The sequence below is a fragment of the Erpetoichthys calabaricus genome, chromosome 11 (assembly GCF_900747795.2).
Source record: "Erpetoichthys calabaricus chromosome 11, fErpCal1.3, whole genome shotgun sequence".
NCBI classification, from domain to species: domain Eukaryota; kingdom Metazoa; phylum Chordata; class Cladistia; order Polypteriformes; family Polypteridae; genus Erpetoichthys; species Erpetoichthys calabaricus.
This window is the reverse complement of record NC_041404.2, coordinates 152,164,158-152,172,646: the sequence shown is the minus strand read 5'-3', so window position 1 is coordinate 152,172,646 and position 8,489 is coordinate 152,164,158. Positions and strand designations below refer to the sequence as shown.

Here is an 8,489-nt window from a genome sequence, read left to right as displayed (position 1 = left end):
ATTATACTATCCTGAGCCTCCATAATGCACCACTTACCACAACCTCTGTCTCTCAGTCTTTCAAAGTCAAAGTCAGTCAAAGCGAACTTTATTGTCATCTCAATCATATACAAGTATACAGAAAGACGAAATTGTGAAGCTCAGGGTCCACCGTGTAGCAACATGAAGTGCATATAAAAAATTAAAATTTTAAATTAAAATACAAACAAGACAAGGTATTGTGCAAAGACAAGATTGATGCAATGTCTGATATTATGCAAACAATCCTCATATCTGGCCATAAGACTCATGTCTCTATTTACACCATGTTGTAACTGTCCTGGTGTCTACATAAACACAGGGAACTCCAGTTTCTGTACTACATCTTGGCCTGAGTTGCCTTGAAAGCTTTGCATATTTTAATCTTTTTAGTTAGCCAATAAAAGGGGTCATTTTGCTTGACTTCTCACTACTGGGATGGTTTAAAACAGCAATATTAATGTCCCGGAGTCCATATCTGAAACAAACCTTGTACAGTATGTGCTGTATGTCCAATAAATGCAGTATGCAGAAAGTCGGAGACTACCTGAGGAGTACTTGGGTGCAGGGCAGGAGCTGACCCTTTGTCACAAGCCATTCATTGTAACAAGGTAAACTAACTTACTCGCCACTCCTACAACTGAACCAAAAGTCCAAGAGTCGAGAGGCGGCAGAGCCCACAATTTCTCGAGTACAGCAAAAGTAAACGCACTTTTCACTTTCACCAAAATAAAGCTAAACAGAACCTCAGACAATCTGAGGTCAAGTGTATTTATTATTTCTTGACGTTAATTTGTGTCTTTTATTATTTGAATCAGATTTATGACCTGTTTTTTTGTTTTTCTAGGCTCTTATTTAAAATGTTATCTATAAGCAGTATGTGTAATCTTAAGTCATCCATTGTGGGGATATATTTAGCTTTCAAGACTTCAAAATCTGGCCACTCAAGCTTTTTGTTCTCTTACGTTTTCCAAATTAATCTTTCTTTGCAAAGAATGGTTTGTGAAATTACAGCATATGTGTAATACATACAGAATAATGCAAGATCCAAATGTGACTACGGGTCACCTGCCAGCTAGGAATGCATCATGCTCTGCTGGTGACGGTACTTCAATAATGCATTTACGCTATTGGCCCTCAGTGACCCTTGTGATAATCAGTGCCATTTCCTTAGTGCAATCGTGTTAAGGTTTCGTTTCAATGCTTAATTTGGCAAAAAAAAAAAAATTAGGTCAACCTGAGATAGTACAGTCAATGGTCCAAGATGAGAATGAGGAATGGCTTGAAGTGAAGACATAAAAGGAGTGCTAAATATGTCAGAGTGCAGTACACACTCCACTCATTCCTGGTGCGTCCCGACTGCCAAGATGCAGGTTTGAGTTGTACACTCTGTACTATCATGCCCACTGGTCACTTTGACTAGATGCCCATTTGACTTAATGTGTGCACTGATAATGACATTACGCTACATACTGTATGTTTTTGAGAAACATTTTATGACTTCCTACTTGTTTGAATCCTTGTAAAATAACGCCCTTCTGACTGCTTTATGTGTTTGCCTTAACTAAATGGTGCTGAACTAAGGTGTGCACCTCTCAATAAAAAGAAAATGTCAAGGTAATGTTTGAAAGGCTGGCAGTTGGGTTTGAATTCAATTTTTGTTCACACATGCTGTTAGGAGTCAGTAATTAGCTGTGAGGCCAGGCCTTGTGTCCTCAGAATATTTTGCCTCCTCTATAAGATCTGTTATGCTAAATGGGAATCTGGTGCTTGTGGGGTGTGAGCCACAGCAGAAACCAAACTACTAATAACAGGCAGGACATCAATCAGCTGGAAACACAATTGATGAAAGAAAAAAAAAAAAAAAAAATATATATATATATGGTTGAAATAGTTTACTGTCAAATAATGCAAAGAGTACGCGACACGTGTTTCGCCCTAATTCTGGGCTCATCAGGCGTACACACTCTACTGCACTCCCTCTCGGGAATCGAACCTCGGACGTCAGCGCTACAGGCGAAGCCCCTAACGTTGCGCCACGGCCTGTGGTTCGTTCATTTGACAGCATGTAGATCGGGGTAATTACATTCACGGCATTCGTAGTCTGAATCACAATCTGATTGTATGGGTGGTTGGTGCAACGTTAGGGGCTTCGCCTCTAGCGCTGACGTTCGATTCCCGAGAGGGAGTACAGTGAGTGTGTACGCCTGATGAGCCCAGAATTAGGGCGAAACACGTGTCGCGTACTCTTTGCATTATTTGACAGTAAACTATTTCAACCATTCTATGATCTGCTTCTCACAACTGAAAGAGGGCACCGTGGTGGATGTTAGCAAACTTGCTGACCAACCACAAGAGTTAACTGGTAGGTAACCACCCATACAATCAGATTGTGATTCAGGCTACGAATGCCGTATATATATATATATATATATAAAATCCCTTTGTGCGTCCAGGTGTCCGTGTGTGTGTGTCTTCTGGTGAAGTGCGCATGCGTGGGGCACGGTGCTATGCGCGATATTACTGTCAGAGAAAGTTAGAGGTGTTTTACGGAAATACAAACCAGTATTACTGCGAGAGGAAATTAAAGGTATATTACGGATGTACGGACGTATATTATGGACGTACAAGACGGTATCCTTCAATAAGGGCGCACACAAAAAGGCGAGCCTCAAAAGGGCGCCCTTAATTGGGCGCAGCGAATAAAGGCGCGCGTAAATAAAGATCTGCACCTGTTGCTCTTCACATATTCCAGAGCCATTTGAACTAAATTATCTACCCGCCCTTATTGAATAGAGCCGTACAAGACAGTATTACTGTCACAGAAAATTAAAGACACACAATACACGGCGACAGCCCACGAAGAACGGTCAGCTCAGCAAGTAAACATCAACAAAAGAAAGGCTAAAAAACAAAGAAAAATACGACCAACAAAAAGAATGAGGTCAAAGTCCCTTGCCATCTAATATAGACTGTTCCTACTAATGTTTATGCACTACTGTTCTAGCGCCCGTTATTGTAACGGGCTAAATGACTAGTATACATATATATATATATATATATATATATATATATATATGTATATATATATATATATAGTTACAGATGTCCCGGGACATTACCCCACTGGGATGCCGGGAGAAGGAGCAGCAGTGTCCCTGGAACATGAGAGGGCAGCCTTCCTGGGTTACATGGGGGCCACGGAGCCGGGACGCTCAACCCTGTGGGGGTATGTGGCCACCACCAGGGAGCGCCTGGATAACTCCGGAAAGGAGGTGCTACAGCACTTCCGCCGCAACAGGAAGTGCTGCCAGAAGAGGAACTGAACCCATATGCAGCACTCCCACCTCACCCGGAAGTGCTGCCGGATGTTAATCAAGAAGCACCTGGAGCACTTCCGGGTGCAGTATAAAGGAGGCCGCCGCACTCCACTCAGGGCCAGAGTCGCGAGGGAGAAGACAGGAGCCTGAGTCAGGAGGAGGAGGAAGAGGAGGAGGATGAGGTGGCCAAAGAGGAAAAAGAAAGGAAAAGAGAGAGAGAGAGAGAAAAGGGACTGAGAGCATTATTGTTGCTAATTGTGCACTGTGGGTTTGTGCTACAAAAATAATATATTCGGGACATTCGGGGTCTGTCTGTCTGTGGCCGGGCTGCTATATCACAATATATATATACTATATGTATGTATATATATATATATATATATATATATATATATATATATATATACAGTGGTGTGAAAAACTATTTGCCCCCTTCCTGATTTCTTATTCTTTTGCATGTTTGTCACACAAAATGTTTCTGATCATCAAACACATTTAACCATTAGTCAAATATAACACAAGTAAACACAAAATGCAGTTTTTAAATGATGGTTTTTATTATTTAGGGAGAAAAAAAAATCCAAACCTACATGGCCCTGTGTGAAAAAGTAATTGCCCCCTTGTTAAAAAATAACCTAACTGTGGTGTATCACACCTGAGTTCAATTTCCGTAGCCACCCCCAGACCTGATTACTGCCACACCTGTTTCAATCAAGAAATCACTTAAATAGGAGCTGCCTGACACAGAGAAGTAGACCAAAAGCACCTCAAAAGCTAGACATCATGCCAAGATCCAAAGAAATTCAGGAACAAATGAGAACAGAAGTAATTGAGATCTATCAGTCTGGTAAAGGTTATAAAGCCATTTCTAAAGCTTTGGGACTCCAGCGAACCACAGTGAGAGCCATTATCCACAAATGGCAAAAACATGGAACAGTGGTGAACCTTCCCAGGAGTGGCCGGCCGACCAAAATTACCCCAAGAGCGCAGAGACGACTCATCCGAGAGGTCACAAAAGACCCCAGGACAACGTCTAAAGAACTGCAGGCCTCACTTGCCTCAATTAAGGTCAGTGTTCACGACTCCACCATAAGAAAGAGACTGGGCAAAAACGGCCTGCATGGCAGATTTCCAAGACGCAAACCACTGTTAAGCAAAAAGAACATTAGGGCTCGTCTCAATTTTGCTAAGAAACATCTCAATGATTGCCAAGACTTTTGGGAAAATACCTTGTGGACTGATGAGACAAAAGTTGAACTTTTTGGAAGGCAAATGTCCCGTTACATCTGGCGTAAAAGGAACACAGCATTTCAGAAAAAGAACATCATACCAACAGTAAAATATGGTGGTGGTAGTGTGATGGTCTGGGGTTGTTTTGCTGCTTCAGGACCTGGAAGGCTTGCTGTGATAGATGGAACCATGAATTCTACTGTCTACCAAAAAATCCTGAAGGAGAATGTCCGGCCATCTGTTCGTCAACTCAAGCTGAAGTGATCTTGGGTGCTGCAACAGGACAATGACCCAAAACACACCAGCAAATCCACCTCTGAATGGCTGAAGAAAAACAAAATGAAGACTTTGGAGTGGCCTAGTCAAAGTCCTGACCTGAATCCAATTGAGATGCTATGGCATGACCTTAAAAAGGCGGTTCATGCTAGAAAACCCTCAAATAAAGCTGAATTACAACAATTTTGCAAAGATGAGTGGGCCAAAATTCCTCCAGAGCGCTGTAAAAGACTCATTGCAAGTTATCGCAAACGCTTGATTGCAGTTATTGCTGCTAAGGGTGGCCCAACCAGTTATTAGGTTCAGGGGGCAATTACTTTTTCACACAGGGCCATGTAGGTTTGGATTTTTTTTTCTCCCTAAATAATAAAAACCACCATTTACAAACTGCATTTTGTCTTTACTTGTGTTATATTTGACTAATGGTTAAATGTGTTTGATGATCAGAAACATTTTGTGTGACAAACATGCAAAAGAATAAGAAATCAGGAAGGGGGCAAATAGTTTTTCACACCACTGTATATATATATATATATATATATATATATATATATATTCAGGTCGTTGAGACTCAGACTACGAATGCAATGAATGTAATTACTCTGGACCTACAAGCTCTCAAATAAATGAACCACACACCGTGGCGCAGCATAAAGGGGCTTCGACGCTGATGTCTGAGGTTCGATTCCGCGAGAGGGGAGCAGTACAGTGTGTACGCCTGATGAACCCAAATGAGGTCGAAACACGTGTCGCATACTCTTTGCATCATTTGACAGCAAACTATGCATATATATGTGTGTGTGAAGAATCCTTGAACAGCCCCAGCCTGTTTAAGCTGTTTTGCTGTCTTACCTGTTTGATAAATACATAATTTCAGATCAGAAAAAATGTGGATTTTTCCTCTTTCCCACAAAGAAACTCAAAAATACCTGTATTAAGCATACTAGTCATTTTTTGGGATTCACTTCTTCACACTTACCAAGATGGCCCCTGTCAATAGAATTCATACTTCTAAGGGGCAGGTGGATACTGGGAGCTGTGCAGTCTTATTGTTTTGGTCTAAGAGAAATGTGGCAGATGAGCATTTCTTGTCACTGTTATTTCACACAAATGCCTTTTTGTAAAATGAATATGAATCAAAAAGACACATTTGAGACGTAAACAAGGTGATAAATGACAAAGTGAAAAATACTGAGAAAAGACAGCCAGTTTGTTCTTGTACTTTTTTTTAAACGTAACAGTCAGTAAGTTCATAGTCAGTAATATCAAATATATAAAATATCATTTTTAATTTTATAATAATAATAATAATAATAAATTACAGATAGTTCTTTTCTATTCTACTTAAAGCGTTTACATAGACATTGGGGAGCCACTTCAACTATCACCAATGTGTAGCATTCGCCTGGATGATGTGATGGCGGTAAGCTCACCACACATTGCCATGGTGGGCACTTCAGCCAAGATATCAGGATACACCCAGGATCAAAAGACATCAGGAACTTTTACAGACAAAAAAAATCAGGACTTTGGGTTTTGTCTCATCTGAAGGACGGCACCCATTTTTACAGCACAATGTCCCCATCACTGCACTGGGAGCCACACACAGACCACAAGGTAAGTTCTCCTTGCTGGCCTCACCAACACCTCTTCCAGGATCAAACCCAAGCTCTTCCTAGATGTCTCCTATCTGAGTATTGGCCGAGCCCAAGCATGCTTAGCTTCAGGTGGATTACCTGTTCTTTATAGTCCATTACCTAACAGTGTGTAACATTTGTAAAGCAAACCGATATTCCTTTAATTTTCTAGTCTGTCCCATTGGTTGCATTCACTTTTATATCTCATCTCTTTATTAGGCCCCTAAATATTAAATATACTATTTAAGAATGTTTTACTGGCATGTAATATTATTAATAAAGCTGTTTCCAGAGTGTAAAGTATCTAGCTTACATACACTGTAACATGTTATCTCATCTCTTTTAATGTGTCTTTAAACTTTTTTTTTCTGGTGTATATGATAGGATTAATTTACAGTACTAGAGAATAAAACACTGAGAATGGGGGGACACAGGAGGCTCTAATGTTGTGTACCAGATCGATATACAGTATAATATGAATTTGAATTTCCCCTTGGGGATTAATAAAGTATCTATCTATCTATCTATCTATCTATCTATCTATCTATCTATCTATCTATCTATCTATCTATCTATCTATTATATAGTGCCTTATCTATCTATCTATCTATCTATCTATCTATCTATCTATCTATCTATCTATCTATCTATCTATCTATCTATCTATCTATCTATCTATCTATCTATCTATCTATCTATTATATAGTGCCTTATCTATCTATCTATCTATCTATCTATCTATCTATCTATCTATCTATCTATCTATCTATCTATCTATCTATCTATCTATCTATCTATCTATCTATCTATCTATCTATCTATCTATCTATCACACATAATGACACCTTGATTGTCTGTGATGGCAGAGTTAGACACTGGACTTTAGGTGGGTATGTACAGTTAACGTTGACCTTACTGTGTTAAAATTGTCAAATTTTACTACATGCGACAAGAGCAAAATACAAGTTCTAATAATACTTGCCTCATACACATTAGTTGTGGTCACTTCAAAATGTTGCTAAACTGAAGAACACTCCTACTGTGTTCAATATCATATTTTGTTTTAAAGGACATTCATTTTCTCCAGAGAATTAATATAACACTACCACTAATATACTTTTAATTTAATGAAACGCGTATTCAGCATCTATAGCTTGGCTAATAACTGAAGTAAAGACATGCATTAAAATGTATCTCATCTCTTTTAATTTATCTTAAAATGATGTCTGATATTTAAAAATAAATCCTCTGTGACTTGTTGTGTTGGTCAATGGGGCTAAGCCTACTCCTCCGTACGGCTCTGATCCGTCTGGACAGTTTGGAGTGACCCTTTGTTTAAGATCTTTTTTTTCCTGTAATTCAGACAGTACTTTGCACTCAGCTGGAAAAAAGCAGACAACCACAGTTTTCCCCTTATCTTGTGAAACTTTATTGATGGTTATTGTTCAGCTGATCATACTGCATGCACATACGATGACAAGGAGAACGCCTGGTCACAACACTCTTTTTAAGCAGATTTTTTTTTCTTTAATAGTAGAATCACAGCGGTGGGTAAGATATTTTACTGATGTGTGCTATGAGATGCACACAGTACACATGAGGATATAACTAAGATCTGTAGCAAGACAGCTTTCAGCTGCTTGCTCTCTTCTCTTTTCTTTTAATAAATACAAAAAAAGGAGACCTGTGACAAACACCTCAACTTAGGTTTACTTGTAAACAGGACAACATGAACAGAGTCTTAGCTTTTGCAAAGACAAGCTGCAATTTTTCAAGGCTGCGGTCTGGACATTTTGTGATGCAGATAGACAGAATTATATTATTGGTACTTCTGGATATTGTTTACCAAACTACATAGTCCAAAATATTTATAGGCCTTGTTTTTCTTTTAAAAAATGAAAACAAAAATATATATATATATATATATTATTTAGAGAGAGATACGTATAACAAGCTGTAAAGAGAAGAAAAATTGCAGGTTGTGTATGCAGCACAGTCATGTCTAAAA

The 8,489-nt window shown here is 39.2% G+C and overlaps 1 protein-coding gene across 37 annotated transcripts in view; it reads right to left on the bottom strand.

Annotated features, from left to right (window-relative positions):
* Nucleotides 1-7,886: 7,886 nt before the first annotated feature.
* Nucleotides 7,887-8,489, bottom strand: part of rbfox1 (RNA binding fox-1 homolog 1) — a 2,603,746-nt gene continuing 2,603,143 nt past the window's right edge. For all 37 annotated transcript variants that reach the window (XM_051933405.1, XM_051933409.1, XM_051933407.1 and 34 more), the window contains one exon: nt 7,887-8,489. This exon is cut by the window's right edge. The gene's annotated coding sequence lies outside the window, so the exon portion shown is untranslated.